Source organism: Lytechinus variegatus, chromosome 5, assembly GCF_018143015.1.
Source record: "Lytechinus variegatus isolate NC3 chromosome 5, Lvar_3.0, whole genome shotgun sequence".
NCBI classification, from domain to species: Eukaryota; Metazoa; Echinodermata; class Echinoidea; order Temnopleuroida; family Toxopneustidae; genus Lytechinus; species Lytechinus variegatus.
This window is the reverse complement of record NC_054744.1, coordinates 31,232,132-31,252,869: the sequence shown is the minus strand read 5'-3', so window position 1 is coordinate 31,252,869 and position 20,738 is coordinate 31,232,132. Positions and strand designations below refer to the sequence as shown.

General features: G+C 36.4%; 1 protein-coding gene across 1 annotated transcript in view; it reads right to left on the bottom strand.

Moving 5' to 3' along the window:
* LOC121415927 (THAP domain-containing protein 5-like) overlaps positions 1 to 20,327 on the bottom strand; it is a 38,730-nt gene extending 18,403 nt beyond the window's left edge. Inside the window, exon 1 of the mRNA XM_041609324.1 lies at positions 20,175 to 20,327. The gene's annotated coding sequence lies outside the window, so the exon portion shown is untranslated. The remainder of the gene's footprint in view (positions 1 to 20,174) is intronic.
* Between the last annotated feature and the right edge of the window lie 411 nt (positions 20,328 to 20,738).

The following is a 20,738-nucleotide window of genomic DNA, read 5'->3' as shown; positions in this document are numbered from 1 at the left end:
TACCATTCAACATACACCATTCGTGTACCGTTCACCATATACCATTCGTGTACCATTCACCATCCGCGTACCATTCGCGTACCATTCACTTTACACCATTCGCGTACCATTCACCGTACACCATTCGTCGTACACCATTCGTGTACCATTCACCGCTCACCATACACCATTCATCTACCATTCGTCGTACACCATTCGCGTACCATTCACTGTACACCATTCACCGTACACCATTCGCCGTACACCATTCGTGTACCATTCACTGCTCACCATACACCATTCAACTACCATTCGTCGTACACCACACACCGTTCACCATTGATTGACCATTCACTTTACACCATTCTACCATACACCGTATACCATTGACCTACCATTTACAGTGCACCATTGGCCTACCATACACCATTGAACTACTATTCACCGTACACCATAGGCTTACCATACACCATTGGCTTACCATACACTGTACACCATTGACCTACCATTTACCATACAACACTGTCATACACACTATACTATTAGTCAACCATTCAAATAACATCATTGGTCATACACTATAGACCACAAGTGTAAATTCAATGGTAGACCAATGGTTTACACTGAATGGTAGACAGTAGAACAACGATGTGCAATGTATAGTAGGCCAATAAAGTACAGTGAATGGTAGACCAATGGTGAACAGCATATCTCTGGGGTTAATGGTAGGCTTAATAATGGAATAAGTATACACAAGAAAAAAATGAAAACAGTTACTTATTTCAAGAACGTCAATAAAATGTTTTTACTATAAGAAGTTTAAGCAAGGCTCGACATTAGCGGTGGCCCGGTGGCCCGGGGCCACCAAAAATTCATCTCGGGCAACCATTATTGAAAAAATGTTAAGTTTTGGTGGCCCGAATCGGGCAACCAATAATTTTCAAAGTAGCGCAATTTTTCTCCCGATTTTGCATGCATTTATCAACCTTCTACAGTTAAAATTGCAAGCCAATTCGTCATGCGCCTTTTTTGTTAATCTACACACAAATACACACACACAAAGAGTGCATAGTCATGACAGTATGTAGGCCTACCGCTAGCATACAGTTAACTATTATTCAGCCGGCTGCGCCGGCTGTCTGGCTGAGCTTTGCATGCATGAAACCAATGCAGCTAGCTGTGCACGAGCAGACTATTCAGACCCAGGGAGCTGCGATACGAAATGTTACTGCTAAGAAATCTTCCCCAGAACTTTGGAAATCTACGTCAAAGTCACATTTTACACCAATGAAATGCCCTTCTACAGTCCATATTACTGAAACCTGATTAATTGCAAGCATTAAAAGGAGGAATTATGACCTCTCGTTTGACTCAAAAAGACCGATTTCCAAATGCATTAATACACATAGGTGAGTACATCACAGTCCCATATGTGCATTTGTATGTATGTTGATATTTGGTTTATTTCGAAGCTGTGTCTCTTTGAGCCAAAAATAAATAGGCCGCTCTTTCTTTCTTGCTTACAAATGACTTCTTAAACCACTCTTAAGGAAGTAAATACTTTGGGAAGGCATTTCATTGATGTGACATGTGATTTTTTTCCATCATTTTGTCAAATATAGGGAAGGAATTGTCTCACTGTTTTTTCCAGATAACTTTTGCCATTTTATTTTTTCTTTCATTTTTTTCAGTGATTAAACCATTTATACCCCTTCCCATTGAAAATACCTGATTAAAGAACATGTTTCTACTGAATAATAATTTTCCCCATTTTTTGATAATTTTGTTTTATTTATTTTTCTTAAATTTTCTTTTGTTTTTCTCAAATTTTTTTTTGACCTGTTCTTTGTTTTTTTCTTTCTTCATTTTTTCTTTTGTTTTATGCAAAGTAAAATAACAGCAAGCACAATTTATATACAAGATGTACAAAGAATAGTGGTACGTGTTAGTGATTGCAGAATATTTCAGTTTGTTTTATTCATTTTTAATTAATGTTTTTCTTTATATTTTTCGGGCCACCAAAAAAAATTATTTGAAGGTTTTGGTGGCCCGAACGGGCCACCACCAAAAAAAGTTAATGTGGAGCCTTGCTACAGCATAAATGGCACAGAGTATTCACAAGTATAGACTTTATAATAAAGCACATAAGTTATTAATATATATGACTTAGCTACTCATTGATATCTATACTCTGTCAATCTTGTTATCTAAAAATAAACATGCATCAAGACAGAGTTTGATTGAAAAACACAACAAATGAAGACTAACATTTCCAAGAATAAACCTGTTCTCTCATATTGCTTTTTACATGGATTGAGTACTTGGCAAAACCACTGTTCTGCATACAAACCTGATACTTGTAATACAATAAACTTGATGTTAAATCTGTTATGTGTAATTGCTTTCAACGACATTAATACACATTTTTTACTAATAAGTTCAAGTACAAAAGAGTATTGACAGGTATGGCATAAAAGCACCATATTATGAATACATGTGACTGTGCGACTCCACAAGAGATCAATGATTGCACTCCACATAAATATTATGTTAATCTTCCTATAAACAAATTTACATGTAAGACAGAGTTTGGACAACAAACTAATGAACACCAAATTTCGAAGATTAAACTCAAAATGTGTGATAGCCTTCACATGGCCAAATGAATAAAGTGTACCACACCTAGAAGAAATGAAATATCCCCAAAAGGGGGGAAAATTGTCCCCCCAAATTGGTCTCTTTTTTCTTTTCACCTAAAAAGATATATCAATGGCATGTTTCTACATAGAATTGTTAAAAGGTATTACCCGCCTAAGTATCCAGAATCCCGGATAACTGTAGAAACAGACGCGATGCGGTTTATTGATAAATTGCATCGCACAAAATACGGTTTCTCATAACCATCTCTCTGAGAGGTGGTTATTGCCATGTTAATCCATTTAAATTTTTTGTAAAAACATGGGGCAAAATAGCATACGTGTCTGGCTTAAGTGCGTGAACCAAGAAGTGCGATCTCACAGTATACATATATTCTGGCCGGTTTTTATCTCGCCAGCTGATCGCAAAACGTGTGTACCTGTTACAATGAGTGAGATCTACCATGAATTTTGAAAATTTTCCTAACGAGATGCAATTTTTGACATACCAAAATGCAATGTGAGGTTATAGGTTGAATTTTCCGATTTTCCGATTTCCGCCGTATTTGCGACGCAAAATGCAAGTTAATCAGATTATTCAGTCTGTAGAAAGAGGTTGGTTTAAGAACGATAAGGTTATTCGAGTCCGGAAAAGATAAACTGTTTTTAATGATTTAATGTACAAACACGCCAAAAGTTTATCATAAATACAATAATGATACATTAAGAAATAAATAATATATCACACATAGAAAAAAAAATATAATGAAAATAGGGAAAGAAAATTATTCAATTTGGAACACTAAAAAACAGAAGAAAAATAGAGACCTTTTTTGCAAAAAATATAGAAAATAATATATACCGGTACAAAATACCCACTTATTTCTTTCTATTTTTGTTGTGTTAAATCAGATGAATAACTCAACTATGTGTGAGAAATAATATGATTATTGTCTTACACAGTAAATCAGTAGTCAATCATAATTTTTTACAACCGAGCTTGGACAAAATTTAAATTCATATAATACAAAAAATATATAAATTGTGATCTTGTATATTCATGAGGACTTGCAGAGAACAGTTTTACCAAAAAATAACTTTAATTCGTCAAAACTTTGTTAATCCTCAACAAATTTTTATGAAATTTTCAGTGTTTTTTGTTGTCTGATGTACACTTTGAATTATATCACATAGCTTTCAGTCTCGAGTACCTCTAGCCCTTCAATCAAATTGGTTGGACGACCGGTTACATTTTACATATAACATAGTTATAAGGAGAATGAAGGGGACCATAGAAAGAAAGCATGAGAAAAGGGGAGATTTTGGTAGGGAGAGAATGAATCAGAAAAGGATCATGCTGAAAATTTCATTAAAATCTGATAATAACAAAGTTATTGAATTTGAACAACATTTTGGTAAAAAATTAACCCAATGTACACATGATCGTCAGGAATATTTGTTAGGCTTATTCTATAAAATGAAATAATTATTTCATATTTTCATACATGTGTGTATGATATGTCCCAAGTATCATATCATTATTTCCAGCAATGCATATCTTCACATTAAAGGTAAAGTCCACCACAGAAAAGGTTGTTTTGAATCAAAAGAGAAAATCAGGCAAGCATCATGCAAAATATTTCATCTAAATCGGATGCAAAATAAGAAAGTCATGACATTTTGAAATTTCGCCTATTTTTCACAAAATAGTTATATACACAATTTACCCACATGCATATGAGAGAATCGATGATGTCCCTCACTTTTTGTTTTGGTTTTCATTGTTTGAATTGTACAATATTTCAATTTTTACAGATTTGACAATAAAAAAATCAAAATAAAACTTTATTTCATAGGACAATGAGGAGAAAATTATAATATTTCATATTTAAAAAACAAAGAAAAGTGAATGAGTGATGTCATCAGTTCCCTCATTTGCATACCGACCTGGATGTGCATGTAACTATTAAGTGAAATTGAGCGAAACTTTAAAATGTCATGCCTTTCTTATTTTTCATCCGATTTTTATGTTTGATTTTTCTCTTTTTAATCAAATCAACTTTTTTGTTAGGGTGGACATGTCTTTGAAATAAATTTTCACTCCATTTTTTATAGTTCTCGGAGGACAAAATGTAAATTATCGCGACTTCTTGTAATAAAATACAAGTGGGGATATGACATCAGCTGGTTAGTGGTTCTGACTCTCACCTTCCAAACAGAGGGTCGTGAATTTGAGTCCTAGCCATGGTGTGTTTTCCTTCAGCCCGAAATTCATCCACACTGTGCATCACTAGACCCAGATGAAGTGAATGGGTACCCGGCAGGATTAATTCCTTGAAGCTGTAATAAGAAATATTGGATGATAACAATGCAAAGGACAGTATGTTAGCTAAGGGTTCAAAATATGAATGCTTGTCGTGTGTGTAAGCTTTCTTTAGAAGTTCATATATTTTTTTATATATCGAGAAATTTGCAGTATACTCTACCATTCAATTGAATGATACCAATTAACAAATATCAACAAAACATTTGGTAAAATATGATAAATAAATTAATGTTTAACCATAGATGGGTAGACAATAACCTATCTAATGGGAGGTTGCCCCAATGATGAAAAATACCACAACAAATGAATACCTGGGGACAAATTGTCCACCCTTCCCCCTCAGCCAACATACTGATATTTTTTCTGGGGGGGGGTGTCAGAAAAGACTTGTGCTCCTCTAAATAGGGATGACATTTGTCCTTTCTCAGGATTTTTTACCATTCCTGACAAGGTTTTTTTTCCAGCTATGCCACTGCAGGAATACAATCTGTTTTATCTCATGAAGCTTTGCAATTTTTTCTACTGAAGAAAATTCTTACACACCTACCTTTCATAAACTCCAATTGTTTCTTGTACATGGCACGTTTTCTGTGTTCAACACCCGTCGTGTCATTCCCAGATAAGGCTGGACCATCTACCTTATCATCCAGTGTATCCGTCGTCCAAACTTTGAAAATGAAATAAAATCAATTTGAGTGTTGTAAAATCTGCATGTATGTGCAGATACAAGCAAAAATAGAATACTAATATAGTAATAGAAAAAGAATGATCTTAGAACTTTAATGTTAAAGATATTTTTCATGGATCTCTGATTACCAGCCCAGAATTCAGGATAAAAATAATGAAATGTGATAGTATTCAGCGTAGTTCAGACAAGGCTGTATTATAACTGTGCATGCTTTATACTAGTAAAAGCTAGGTCATCTGAAATCAAATGTCTATAGCAGCAATTTTCAAGAGGGTAATCGATGACATAAATTCCATTTTTCTGGTATTGACAACCGCAGAAGCAGATCCAAGAGGGCACATTTGACCTGTGCCCCCACCTTGAGAGCAATAGTCGATGTGTTTGATAAAAATGTGGCTTTCTTACACAAGTGTTCCCCCCCCTTCGAAAGTTACAGCAAATATTTATATTTAAAATATTGTCTCATACAAGAGGATCTCTTTTTTGGTTTGCTTGTTATTTAAAGTTGCCTTGGGAAAATGTGCCCCACTACCCCCTTTGAGAAATCATGGATCTGTTCATGGACAATCATATGCCAGTGGATGGACTCCAGACGTTTTTAGGCAAGTTTTTATCAGTAAATAAATAAAAACAGATAAAATGTGATCACAGGACAAACTTAACTTCAAAAAAGGATAAAATTTACTTTAAAAAATTGATATGCCTAGCCCCATGAAAGGATCTAAGAATACCCTCCCGCACTAATGCAGTTTCACACCAGCCAACTCACAGTGAACAATTGTGTACAACGGATAGCGGAGCGTGAACGTAGTGGTCGTGTACATTTTTGCTTATTACATGACGTCATCCAGCCACTGCCGAGAACCAATTTATGAATGAAAATATAGTAAGCATGCGCAGTGCAAGCCTTTTGTTTCCCCACACAGAATTCCACCAAAACAAGTGTGCAATTCCCTATCACCTCGTACCAAAATCAACCTAGAATTTCAATTTCGCATATTTTATATGAATTATGAAAGGTATTCTCGGAGGATCTAATTTCTCACCGATACCGCACAGGTAAGCGAATTTCGAATACTTCTTGCTTTTCCATCAAAATTTTACGAATTAGCGTCTATATGTCATTGTGTTCCTTGGAATTTGTAGAGTCTATCGCAACGTGCAAAAAGTCAATTGGCTTCCGGGTTTCAGAGCGTCGCGTGAATATGCATGAAATTGCAGAGTTTCGATAATTTTTGATCGATACCGGAGCGATCCGATCACGAACCAAGACCATTTACCGCGTACACAACATGACCGGATATCGTTATCGCTATTTCCGCACGCAGTCCAAAGGAATTATTTTTGGGACCATGTGGTCATGACGTGATCTGCGCGAATGACCGATCAGCGGTCTTCGAATCGCTGTGCGGAGACGATCTATCCCTTGTACACAGTCTATGGACAATTGTTTGTTGTGCATGCAACTTCGAGCAAAACTCCCCACCAGAGTTGTCTACACACATTTTGAGATCAATATTCAATATGCCCACCACTTTTCAAAATATTGCGGATTGCTTGGATTCGCCGTCATGTTGATATGGACCGAAGTTATGCGATCAAAAGATTCGCATGCTGCATGCTGGCAGTTTGTTCGCCACATGTTAGCATGATTTGGTTGCTAACTTCAGTCCATATATATATTAAGGCGAATCCCAGCGATCCGCGAAGTGATGTCTACGGATTAGATCAACGACGTCGAGATCAAGACTAAATACAGCCGTTCCCAATATTTTGAAAAGCGGTGGGTATATTAACATAGAAATGTGACTGAGAGACCTGTCATGACATTTGGGAACAAGTTTTGGTGATGAGGTATGCTGGTAATCGGCCGGTGCAAAACTGCATTAGCGCCAATTTTCTCTGCATAATGATTGCAGCCTCTGTAGAAAAATTGAATAGGAATCGTTTGTCACTCCGTCCAGTCACAGTTCCACACACAAAGTGCACATTTTACCATTGAAATAGTATGTGCAATTACACAGCGACAAATTGTGTACAACGGATAGCGGAGCGTGAACGTAGCGGTCGTGTACATTTTTGCTTATTACATGACGTCATCCAGCCACTGCCGAGAACCAATTTATGAATGAAAATATAGTAAGCATGCGCAGTGCAAGCCTTTTATTTCCCCACACAGAATTCCACCAAAACAAGTGTGCAATTCTCTATCACCTCGTACCAAAATCGACCTAGAATTTCACTTTCGCATATTTTATATGAATTATGAAAGGTATTCTCGGAGGATCTATTTTCTCACCGATACCGCACAGGTAAGAGATTTTCGATTACTTTTTGCTTTTCCGTCAAAATCTTACAAATTAGCGTCTATATGTCATCGTGTTCGTTGGAATTTGTAGAGTCTATCGCAACGTGCACAAAGTCAATTGGCTTCCTGGTTTCAGAGCGTCGCGTGAATATGCATGAAATTGCAGAGTTTCGATAATTTTTGATCGAAACCGGAGCGATCCGATTACGAACCAAGACCATTTACCGCGTACACATCATGACCGGATATCGTTATCGCTATCGATACTTCCGCACGCAGTCCGAAGGAATTATTTTTCGGACCACGTGATCATGACGTGATCTGCGCGATTGACCAATCAGCGGTCTTCGAATCGCTGTGCGGAGACAATCTATCCGTTGTACACAGTCTATGGACAATTTGCCGTTGTGGTGTACAGTGTAGCTAAGTTATAGACCTGCGTAGCCTTTATCATTTTTTAAACTTTAGGACCCATGTTTCACCTCCATTTTATCTCATTTCAATACCAACATCTATCAACAACAAATTATAGGCCTAATTTCAAAGCAATATTTGTCGGCAAGTTTTCAATTTCAGTGAATTAACGTGTGCAGTAACGGTCTATTTCACAATTAAAACTTTGACAGTCTTGACATTAGCATTAACAAATCATTCATTCATGAATTCAATGTAGGCCTATTCAGAGATGGTTTTTGTAAACATCAGGCAATATGAGCGAATTACTATTCACTGCTCGCCGAGCTAAACTCTGCCAATACAAAGCATAAAAACCATAAGCACTCCCTATCGTCAAAGCCACGTCCCGGCCCGTAGAGCAGCGGCCAGCGCCAACGGGGCAGTGACGGTGGCAGTGCAGTGGTCGTGCATGTCGTGGCAGTACAACGACATCTAACATTTTGAGACAATTTGAGAAATAAATCAAAGAAAATTGTTATAGAACTTACTGTTTAGCCTTCTACAAATGACTTTGAAGTCGCTGTCCGAATCTGACCCGTGTTCCTTTAGTTTTTGATGAATTATCGACGGACTTATCAACAGCAAAACGGTAGTAGGCCTACCGGTAGATCGAGTTTTCTTTTTCAAATATTGCACTTGGCGGTTAGACGTTCGCGCGTGCGTGCGAGAACAATACGTATTTATAATAGAGCTACCTGGCAAGCAGCCAAGCGGCCCTGCTCGCCAACACATATGGGGGGGGGATAAATTATGACCAAATCTGGGGGAGGGGACTTCTTCGCCAAGATAAATACACATCCCGATATGGGTGGGGGGTGAATCAAACCCAAATCAGGGGTGTCTTCTTTTTCCTCTCGATTGGTTCGTGGTTGGAAACCATGATGGCGTGAGATCAATTTTTGCCACTGTTTCCCTTGGATCTTGGAATCTATGAAAAAAAGTTTTCGATCCCTTCATTTTTTTCCTTTTCTTTTCTCTTCTTTTCTTTTTTTCTTTTCTCCTCTGCCTTTTTCTTTTCTTGTTTTTTCCCTTTATATGTATATTTTTTACTCATTCCTCTTCCCTTTCAATTTGCTTTTGTTTTGATTGAAATAGAGATTTCATTCAGTATATTTCTTTTCTGTTACATTGTACTATACCCTGTATGGCGGCAGGGAATTTTGATAGGGGTGGGGGAGCAAGACAATATGGATAAATCATTTCAATCAAGTAATGACCGTCCTATAGAATAGCTCTCCTCTTTATGAACGCCGTCCGTGAGAAAGAATAATTAGGGCCTAAAAATAGAATTAGAATTTTGAAAATATCATTTGTAAAAAAAAAGAGAGGAATAATTCATGATTGGAAGCAGCTATAAGGTACAAATGGGTTCGGAGGGGGCTTTGGACGTTGCAGACTGACCATATCAGGGTTTGCGGATGGGAATTTGATATAGGTTGGGGGACCAAGACAACCAACAGTGAATTCATTTTGAGCAAAATATGGGCCGCGGGCATTGCAAGAAACTTTCAATCGAACGAAAATCAATTTCACACTCCAAAATCAATTGAAAGTCATACTTTTCATTGCAAACTTGCAACTGATTTATTGTTTCTTCCATCAAAAAAATCAAAATTGATATGTTTTAGATAAAATTAATGTATATAACCTATAAATTTGTATCTTGGGATTAATTGCAAATATCTAAGTTTGGAACACTCCAGATATAGTTCTCTTCATAAAAAGCGGCCATAAATAAGCAAAATGATTATAAATTAAATAGAATAAAACTTTGAAAATAAAAATATGAAGAACGTAGTTTAAGATAAAAACGAACAGTATACCGTACGATAGAGGAGCTACATTCATGCCGTTCATTAATTTTGACTACCAAGAAACAAAAAGCGAAAGGAAACAAAGGGAAAAAGAGAGGATGGTGATCAATGTACAATTTTCTATTTAGCACGATACGCATCTTCTTCATGCTCCCTATAAAACGTGCATGTTTGAATTTCAAGATTTTAATGGTAAATGATTACAGGGAACTTTCGGGAGCGGCTGTGAAATAATTTGTCCGTTGGTATTAAGGTACAATTAAAACCCTTTTTTCTCAAATAAGATTTCATTGACCGATTGATTTTGATTTTGCACCCATTGCATCAGATTTAAATTTAGAAGGTAATATGTACAATCGTAAAATATACAAATTTATAGTATTGTATTATAACCACTGGATCAATTATATTTAAACACATATAGACATTTTACTTAATAAGGACAAAGACAATTTAAAAGAATGCAAGAGACCATGTTTACCATCATGAGCGATTACACTTGATTAGGGGAAGCTGCTCGCATTTAGTCACGACTCAAAAATTTTATTAACTCTAAATACTTTCAAATCTTTGATATATTTTCTTTAAATCTTCGAAATTATGTTATTGGGTAATGCAATTGGGCATACCATTCTCCATTAACACAAATGACATTCATTAGGCACACACCACTAAACCACTATGGCATTACAATTATCCAACAACTATCAAATGATTATACCACTAGGCACATACTACTAAGACACAATATTGGGCATATGGTATACCATTGATACCAATTATATCATTAGGCATATGCCACTGAGACTATTGGATATCACTGAGACACCATTGAGTATATGGTATACCATTCACCATACCAGTCATACCACTATAGCGGCACATACTACTGAGACACTATTGAATATCACTGAGACAACATTGTATACCACTGAGACACCATTGGGTGTATGGTATACCATTCATCATACCATTATAGAGGCACATACTACTGAGACACCATTGAATACCACTGAGACACCATTGTATACCACTGAGACACCATTGGGTGTATGGTATACCATTCATCATACCATTATAGAGGCACATACTACTGAGACACCATTGACCACCACTGAGACACCATTGTATACCACTGAGACACCATTGGGTGTATGGTATACCATTCATCATACCATTATAGAGGCACATACTACTGAGACACCATTGAATACCACTGAGACACCATTGTACACCACTGAGACACCACTGGGTGTATGGTATACCAGTCAAACCATTAGAGGCACATAGTACTGAGACACTATTGAATACCACTGAGACACCATTGGGTGTATGGTATACCATTCATCATACCATTATAGAGGCACATACTACTGAGACACCATTGAATACCACTGAGACACCATTGTACACCACTGAGACACCATTGGGTGTATGGTATACCAGTCAAACCATTAGAGGCACATACTACTGAGACACCATTGACCACCACTGAGACACCATTGTATACCACTGAGACACCATTGTATACCACTGAGACACCATTGGGTGTATGGTATACCATTCATCATACCATTATAGAGGCACATACTACTGAGACACCATTGAATACCACTGAGACACCATTGTACACCACTGAGACACCATTGGGTGTATGGTATACCAGTCAAACCATTAGAGGCACATATTACTGAGACACTATTGAATACCACTGAGACACCATTGGGTGTATGGTATACCAATCATACTATTACAGGCACATACTACTGATACACCATTGAATACCACTGAGACACCATTGTATACCACTGAGACACCATTGGGTGTATGGTATACTATTCATCATACCAATCATACCATTACAAGCACATACCACTGAGACACCATTGAATACCACTGAGACACCGTTGGGTGTATGGTATACCATTCATCATACTAATCATACCATTAGACACATACCACTGAGACACCATTGGGTATATGGTATACCATTTACCATTGAATAAACTACCAATTACCATTAAGAACTTACCATTGAAACACCACTTAAATACCATTCGCGTACCATTTACCATTCAGACCACCATTCAACTACCATTCGGCACCATTCAAATACCATTGGCGATTTTTATAAGGGCGGTTCGCCACTTAATCCCCCCTCCATGGCCTAAATGCCCAAGGAGATGCGTCTCTTTATAAAAATTGTAGGGGGTACAATATCAAATATCCCCTACTATTTTTGGTATTTTATTATTGAAAGAAATACATAAATCTAAATTTGAATGAAACATGTATTTTGCACCAGACGACCTGACTATGGGGTGATAAACCTTTTTCTAGCCTCTGGCCCCCCTTTGGGCAGAGTTTTCTGCCCTTTCGCCCTTTTTCTCCCACTATTCTGGATTTTGTCGGTTAATTTGCGCGGCCGTCGGGGGCTGGGGATTAGGAAAAGCGATGAGACGAGAAAAAAAATCGAAGAGAAAATAGGACAGAAAGGAGGTAGAGAAAGAAGAAAAGAGAGTAAAGAGAGCAAGCAAATAAAAAAATAATAGAAAATTTAAGGAAGGAGAAAATAGTGAGAAAGGTATTGGGGTTGGTGAGATTGTATGTATCCGTGTAAAAGAAATACTGAGTATGAGATGTTGTCCGTTTCAGCAAATTAATGTCTGCCTGTTTTACAAGAGCGGGGTTTGTTGGACTGTTTGCAAAAAATGACAAGCTGATGGAATCGGAAAATGTTCCAATTGCTTCATGTTACCGATAGTGATAGCGGTTGAAGGTAAGTCGCACTCTGACGCTCTAAAACCAGCGGGGGTGGGGTGGGGGACCTGCCCCCTAAATTTGATTGGGGACGATCGCGCTAATTTTTTTGTTGATAACATTTTGCTGTTGCTTGTCAAAAATTATCGGTCCCAACCCCCTGTAAAGCCTTCTTTTGCTTGTACAAAATTTTTGGTGGTCCCCTAATTTTGTTGGCTTCGTCCGAAAATAAATTGTGTTCTTTAATTGTCTTTTATATTCATTTTAGGAAAAGAATCCCAAATTTTCAATTAATAAATTGTCTATGTAGTTATCCTGTTTATAAAAAATACTTAGAATCTGCGTTTCTCTTTATATGACTTAAGACATTGTATATTATAAAGGTTATAGGATAGACCCTGTCTATGTATGCTCGCATAAGTCGGTTAATTTCATATCCATTTTGTTATTGATATAAAAAAAAGTCGGAAAACGTAATTTTTTTAGCTCGCGCGTCGAGCTGGTATAATTTTATCTGTGATATATATTTTAAATGATATTCATTCTATTTTACGCTTCACAGCAATATATTAAACGTTGCAGCACGCGCTGCGCGCCCGCATGAATTAATGATATTTATCTTGTTTATTGGATAGTTCTGGTTATCAGGTGAATGATTTAAATTACCGTTACACACTGAAATTGTTTTGCAAGTGAAAGGGGATTTTTTACCCTGATAATTTTTTTTTTACTAAGAAAAATCATTAAAAAATCAGAGGTTTTATTTGAACAAAATTAGAGTTAATAAATTTTCGTATGCTTGATTTCTGTCGTCAAACGAGCTAATGCTCTATATTTTCCAATTTTAATGATCTCTAATGACTCACCTTTTTCTTTTTGGAACGGATATGAAGTTCTATTGATATATTGAAGGTACAGTGAATGTCATTAGCATGTATTTATAGAAAATGACATTTCCTTTATTTTTTTAAACATTAATTGTTTCCGATTTGAAGGAAAAGTGCTCGCATATATAGGCCTACGTCATCACTCAATTATCACTTTTTTATTTTCTTTTGGTCAGGAATGGATTTTCCTTAATGCATACCAATTTCTTATACCATTGTTTATGCTATTTTCATAATAAAGTTTTAATGAATTCAAATTTGCACTACTTATTTTATTAAAAGACAAAATAACAAAACAACATCTAGTCATCATCATCATCATCAACGTCATTATCATGGCCATTACAACCATCATTATTCCGCCACCATCACCATCATCACCATAACCACCATCATCATCATTGTAATCAATCAACTTAATACAAACAATAAAAACACGTTAGTCAATTTCATGTGCTTCTTTCGTTGCAGTGGTCTGCTGTTATGGCTTGCGTTCGAGCAACAATGCTTTTCTGCAATTCACTATTTTTAATCCAATTTTATTTATGAAAACAAAGTTTTCAGTTCAAATTGTGCTCTCTTTAATGATTTGCAAAAATAATACAGACCTTTAAACTATTACTCAGCATTTTTAAAAGTATTTTGTACATTAGAAATACATGGAAAAAAATCGCAGACATAACAACGAACGACACAGTGTTGCTTGGATCAAAAAATAATATGCATCAACATGATTACACACATTTTTTTCCTCATTATGCAAATAAAACACCTTTTCTTTAAATTGGGTTGAGAAGAATAATTGCTCTTTTAATATGCGTACATTAGGCAAAATTTCATAACATAAGATCCTCTTGAAAACTAATCTGAACCCTTACAAAAATATAATTTTTATTTAGACTTTTCATCCAGTGTCGATGATATACGTGCTAGGTAATCCAAATTGTGACAGTAACAACACATTGTACGGAATTGAAAGAAATGCGGGGAGGCAAAATAATTATGTGCATAAAGAAATGATTAACCCAAATGACGCATGAATATAAAATTCAAAAGAGAAATCACAGCACAAAATATATTTACTTCATAATTATGTCCACATCAGAGTTCATTTAAATCTTTGTGTTCGTGTCAATGTACTCTAAAATATAATTCACCTACATATGCTTTAATATTAATCTGTTAGGGCCTATATGAAGTAGGAAATAAATGTGAATAGAATAACAGCATATCCACGAAATTGGAATTAATTATTAAAAACATTTTTATTTCAGAAACACCATAGAATAATGTTTTATTATTAAAAGGTCAAGTCCACCTCAGAAAAATGTTGATTTTAATCAAATAGAGAAAGTCAGTCAGGCAAAATGCTGAAAATTTCATCAATATCGGATTTGAAATAAAAAGTTATGACATTTCAAAGTTTCCCTTATTTTTAACAAAATAGTTATATAAACATGCTAAATGAGAGAGTCGATGATGTCACTCTCTCACCATCTCTGTACTTTTTTATTGTTGGAATTATACAATATTTCAATTTACGATTAGGACCTCCTTGCCTGAACCACAAAATGTTAAAATAATGGAATTTCACGTGTTCAGGGATAAATGAAACTTCATTTCACATGACAATGTCGAGAAAACAAAAATATTTCATCTTTCATAAAATTAGATACAAAAGAAATAGTGAGTGAGTGATGTCATCAGTTCCTCATTTGCACACCGACCGAGATGTTCATATAACTGTTTTGTGAAATGAAACGAACTGTTAAAATGCCATAACTTTCTTATTTTACATTCGATGTTGATGAAATTTTAAGTGTTATGCTTGTTGAATTTTTCTCTTTTTATTCTTTTATACTTGTCCTTTAAGGGGGATACTCTAATCGAAACTCTTAACACTTTATCTTAAAATCGCATTTTTTTGTAAACTTTGTGAACAACGCAAAATTCATAATTATCTCACTTTATAAAGACAAAATGTAACAGCCCATGCAATTTTAAGCATATACATAAGGCATTTTTATATACATGAAGCATAAAAGTAGCACCCATAAAATGTTTCACCGTATTATGCACAATGAAAAATTGTGGCTAATCATATTCCAGGTGCTAAGGCAGTGCTTCACACAAAAGAAAAGTCTGCGTTCACCATTTTCAATCCTTAAAGGGGTAGTACGTTTCACATAGTTTTACTCTAGCAGGGACGATATAACACAAACTTTCTTATCATGTGGATATGAATTAAATTCAACAGTCTGGGTAATTAAACTGTTTTTGGTAGAAGTTGTCCTTTGTAACTCTGTCAAGTAGAATACCGCATGATTATTTGATATAGAAGAGGAAATATCTAAACATAATTACGTCTGAACCCGCTGGGCGGAAACAAGGGCCATCAAGGCCAGAAGTTTTTTACTTAACAGTGTTAGGGTTAATTGTTCATTATCGGGTAAAGACTTAATGTAGTTCAAAACAATTGACACATCCCACATACTACTGTACCTAGGCTTAGGGGGATTTTCATTGAATATCCCTTCCATTAAACGTACGACTAAAGGGTGTTGACCCACTGAATGCATCCCAATGGGTGGAATGGCAGAAGATAAAGCAGATCTGTAAGAATTAATTGTGGAATAAGCTTTGCCTGAAGAATGTTCATGGGCAAGGAAGTTAAGTGAACAGGGATCAATTTGTTGTTTACAACACCAATCACACCATTGATTCCATGCAGATTGATATTGTTTAGACGTTCCTTGTCTCCAAGATCGGGCGAGTAAGTTGGCAGCTGATTTTGAAATGCCTGCTGCATTCCATTGTCTGCCGAGAGTATCCAAGCGGCTAGGTGCAGACTTACTGGATAGTTGTTGGGGCGACGTAGTTTATTGGGAGAAGAAGGGGTTGGGCAACCAGCATGTGGAGAAGAGAAGGGAACCAGGGTTGTGCTCTCCACATCGGGGCTATGACGAGGGCCAGTCTTGTTTGGTCTGCTCGAAGTTTGAGAAGGATTCTAGGGATAAGGCAAAAGGATGGAAAAATGTAAGGAGAAAAGAATTCCCACGAAATGGAAAAAGCATCAATAATATATGCAAATGGGTCGTACTTCCAAGAAGCATATTTTGGAAGTTGTTTATTTTCAGATGATGCAAACAAAGCAATGTCAGGGGCAAACGTGGTATTGATAATGCTATTAAAAATACAGGGGAGCAGGCTTAATTCCTTGTTCATGTCCCTCCTTGAAAGTACATCAGCAAATGAATTATCTTTCCCTGCCACGTGAGAGGCGGAAATCCAAATTCCTTATTTAATGCACCAAAACCAAATGCGTAACGCTATGTCATTTAAAAAGGGTACATTACCTCCCATCTTATTAACATAAGCGACCGAAGTGCTATTGTCAGAGAAAATACGAATATGGATATCCTGACATTGGCTACATAAGGTATGTAGTGCTTGTTCTATTGCTAGCAATTCAAGAGCATTGATATGCAAATCTTGTAACCCAGAAGACCAAAAACCTTGAGAGAAAGAATTATCTGAATGACGCACAGCTCCCCAACCTGATGTGCTTGCATCAGTGGATATTGTTATGGAAATCATAAGTCTCACGGGCGGGATTGAAAAGCTCAAAGGGCCGGATCCGGCCCGCGGGCCGTAGTTTGAGAACTCCTGTCCTATACACAGTCGAGCACTATTAGATATTGCAGTATATCACTACCTTCTTGCTTACCTATATATATATATTTATATATTCATATATATTCTATTTCAATCTGATAAGCGGATATTTTGAGCAGGATTAAAGAACGAGTTATGTATCGCTATCATGCTTGCTGATTTTTGTGTGTCATTGCAATCATATTTTATTTTTGCACATGCTGAATTATGGGGGGGGGGGGCAAAACGATATCCCCCCAATATTGCTAGGGCGATCGCCCCTGCCGCCCCCATGATCGACACCTCTGAATATTCTATTGTATATCACCATGAATGACGAACACATAGACCCCAACCAAATTATGTTTGATAAACATTCAACCTTTAACCTTAAATTAGTAATCCCTGTCAGCAGGTTCAAAGTTATATAGCAGGGTGAAAACATTTAGTGCGAGATGCCATGGTGAAGTAATTTAAGATTTCATATATATAAGTGGGTGGGCACCATGCAAGTAAAAAGTAAAGTTTCATAAATTATGACAAATATTTTCTTATGTAATAATTATGTGACGCAAATTTTTCTTATCCCAATATGTTTCTCTCCCTCTTCTCATTTCCCCTAGTGTTTTTTTGACACCCAATTCTTTCTAATTTTTTAATAAAAAGGGTGAAAAAAAGAACACGAGCAAGACGAAAATTGGGGGAATTGGCGAGGACAAGTAGCTGAGGGACCCCCCCCCCCCCTCTCTCTGTAGTATGACACTCGCATACACAATGTTTCCACTCTTCCCGAAATTCAGAAAATTTCAAGTTCATGAAATTTTTGCTTTTTCCAGGAAAGGTTCGGGAAACGAAAAAATTCCAGGAAATTTCGGGAAATCAGAAAATTACAACCAAACAACAATTAAACGTAGAAACTATCAATTTCAGGTAACATTTACGTAGCTCAAAATTTTCCGCTCTCGCTCCGCGTTGGCATTTGTAATAGATGATTTTTTAAAGAGGACGTGAACAAAAAATAATGCTAAATAACTTGATTTGGGCAACCTAGGCCGAAATTAGGCTCGCTGTATTAGTGCCCGATTTTTGTTTAAAATCAAACTTGAAAATTCCAGGAAATATTTATGAACGTGAGCAAATTTTGGCTTAAGTTTCGGGAAATTTATTTTGGAGTTGTGGAAATACTGCATATACAAGAGAAGAATCTTACTCATCAAAATATTGCGTGCTCAAAGCGCAAGCTGACATTGTTTAATAAAAAAAGAGACACGAATTAATTAATCTTATTAATCATTCCTGAACTTACCAATCAAATCATAGTGGGAATTCATTAACAGCATAAAATGCTATCTCAGCATTATAAAATAAGGCGAGCGCAGCGCACCGAGCTAAAACTTTGTTTATCCCGATAAAAAACTTGAACATTTTAAACCATTTTCGGTAATCATGAAAAACATTGAAATTTCATGGGAGTTCAACCGGGGAGCTAAAATCCAGACAATGAATATTTTTTTATTAATAGACTTTCAAAAATGTAAACCCCATTTGATATTCGATTGAAATTCTCGTTAAACAGCTAGTAAAAGCGGGAAAATAAAGTACTTTGTTTTCTCTACCATCATAATTCTCTTTCTCTTTAAATCTTCCTTTTTGGGGAGAGTATTTTGGTAAAAGAAAAAGATAATTGCTGGCTAGTGGGTGGCGAAATTTGAAACGTTGTTAGTCGAAAAATTCAAGCTGGCGCTGTTTAACTTCAATTTCTTTCACCTAATTTCGCGATGAATACTAGCACTATCAAATATATAATTATTAACGTCTGGCGAAAAGAATAACAAACCGATCAGGTGACGAGAACGCGTATCACTTGATCTATATTCAGCTGCGATCGTGCGTCAGAAGGGAAGAGCACCTGCCAAGAAAATCAGGAAAAAGTCGTCAAAATGTAAGTTTCCCTTAATATCTTTAATTTCATTGTTGTTGGGATCAAACTATTAACAATTCTGAATTATAATTTGAAAGAAAATTGTTTACAGAGAGCGTACTTGTCAAATAATATCGAAATATAGTGTGAGTCAAAGATTTCTAACCCCGCATTTCCACTGATGTCGCCTATGAGGTCCATACATGTAATGTTTGGACCTCATTGGTACTAGGAGTGTGCGCGACCCACTAACTCATTAACTGTCAATTCGAAATCCACTGCCAAACATGGTTCAATGGTTTAATTTACCAGTATTAATACTAACCTCGCAATGCGTGTGGGTGCCCAAGCTAAAGCTGTTTTTAATAATCTAAAAATAAAATCACGTCAATCACTGACTCAGTCTCAGACAGTCAATAATTATATAAAATTTGTCATCCAATGAAGTTTCCAATTTCAACATGCATTTTGCTCTGAGTCAGTCTGAGTATGAATTTTACACCATTTATCAAAATCTAGGCCTAAATATCAGCCTGTATAATTCATTACCATTTTAGGTGTGCAAAAAAGACCAATCCCCCTGGCCTGGCATGGGCATGGTCGACTACAGTAGGACCCTACACAAACTTGAATACACGGGACTATAAATTGCACAGCTTCTTGCAAATGCAAGTTTGGCAACGACTAACGAATTCCCATTTTGTTTTCAACGTAATTTTGAAGTCGAAAACATAGCTAAACTTACGAATGCAATGTCCGTCCACATTCTACCAATTAGAGAAGTTGTTTGCAGCTCTCGTTGACATGAATAACGTGAAATCTAAGCTAAACAAGAAAGGTTCACCAACATGCCGACCTGTGAGTGTGAGTGTGACCGTCCCGCGCCCGGATATCGATCGAGCGAAGATATCGGCTTGAGCAAGGTGCAGCCAATCAGCGACGATCTCATATTCCCTGCCAGAAAGAGGAGACAGAATTATTTTACATGGACAGAATTTTTTGTGATGTGACACAAAATCATTTCGTCGACGGAATTTTTTGTGATGTGACACAAAATCATTTCGTTGACGGAATAAATATTTGCATCGCAACGAAATGAATTTCGAGGACGCAATTTTATTTCGTCTCGAGGAAATTGATTATAAGTGTGACACAAAATAAATTTCGTATACGAAATCAAACTGCATCATGACGAAATGAATTTCGTTGGAGTGAAACACATATTTTCCTACAGAATTTTCCTTTGGACAATTGGGGTGCTATTTCGTTAGATCAAAATTCATTTCGTGTGTACGAAATAAATTTTGTG